Genomic DNA, 1052 nt, shown 5'->3' with positions numbered 1-1052 from the left:
GCCCCCGGCTCAAGACTCAAGTGTGGTTTGCGATAAAGAAAATGAATGAGCGGGGGGCTTATTGGCGCGCCCGAGGTTTGTTTGGGCCGAGCCCCCCGCCCCCGGGACACGCCAGGGGAGCACAGTCACAGACGAGGGAATTAGGAAACCTTCTGTGACTTTGCTCTCAAGAGTCAAGCGGGCCGAGGGCCGCGGAGAGAACAATAGAGTGTCATGAGGGGGTCAGAAGGGCCCCGACTTTGTCCCAAACTCCTCTCGCCCCGCGTCATCCGCTAAACTCGGATAAGATTCCTGAAATGTGTGTTAGAAATGCAGCTCGATCTACTGCTCGGGTGCGGGGCGGGGCAGCGGGACCGTCCCGAGCCGTGTGGGGCCGCGAGGGGCCTGGGTCCTGCCGGCAGGATGCATCCCTGTCCCTCATGATTTGGGAGGCATGTCGCCTTCAACGACCGTGGATTATACGGTGTGTGTGCGCGCGGGCGCTCGTGTGTGTGGGTGAGAGAGAGAAAGAGAGTGTCTGTGTGTGTGAGGATCAGTAATTACTCGCAGGAGCGCTTCTTCCTACCGGCCGGCCCGCCCCGGCAATAGGGCCGGTAGAAGCGCACTCACACACACGCACACACACACGCACGCACACACACACACACACGTACGCACACACACACACACACAGCCTTGACTGTGGGAACGTGCCAACCGGCTCAACTTACGCCTACCGATCCATTCATTTGATCATTCATAACGCACGAGAGAGAGAAAGAGGAAGAGAGAGAGGGAATGATGCGTATGCCCGGGCGTATGCAGGGTGGTCCGCCCCGCCCGTGGTCGAACCCCCGCCCCGGCCGTTGCAGAGCGGTGCGCCTGAGTGCTCCTCGTGCTCCTGCGCTGTCGCCGTGCTCCTACCCCGTCGCCACCAAGGCTGTGCGACTGTACCACTGCGCGACATGGCCGAGGTGGTGCTTGCTCTCCACCGCCAAGTACCTCAGCGAGTACCCCCGGGGCAGGCCGCCGCTCCGGGGCCCCCGGGCCGGCCCCTCGCCCGCGGCCCCCGG

General features: G+C 63.0%; 1 protein-coding gene across 1 annotated transcript in view; it reads right to left on the bottom strand.

The window, feature by feature from the left end:
- The window catches only part of LOC113217620 (lysosomal aspartic protease), a 368266-nt gene that overhangs the window by 337128 nt on the left and 30086 nt on the right, over positions 1 to 1052 (bottom strand). The gene's annotated exons all lie outside the window — the stretch shown is intronic.

The sequence above is a fragment of the Frankliniella occidentalis genome, unplaced genomic scaffold, assembly GCF_000697945.3.
Source record: "Frankliniella occidentalis isolate FOCC.00 unplaced genomic scaffold, Focc_3.1 Scaffold13, whole genome shotgun sequence".
Classification (NCBI taxonomy): Eukaryota; Metazoa; Arthropoda; class Insecta; order Thysanoptera; family Thripidae; genus Frankliniella; species Frankliniella occidentalis.
The sequence above is the reverse complement of the archived record's forward strand: the minus strand, read 5'-3'. Positions and strand labels throughout refer to the sequence as shown.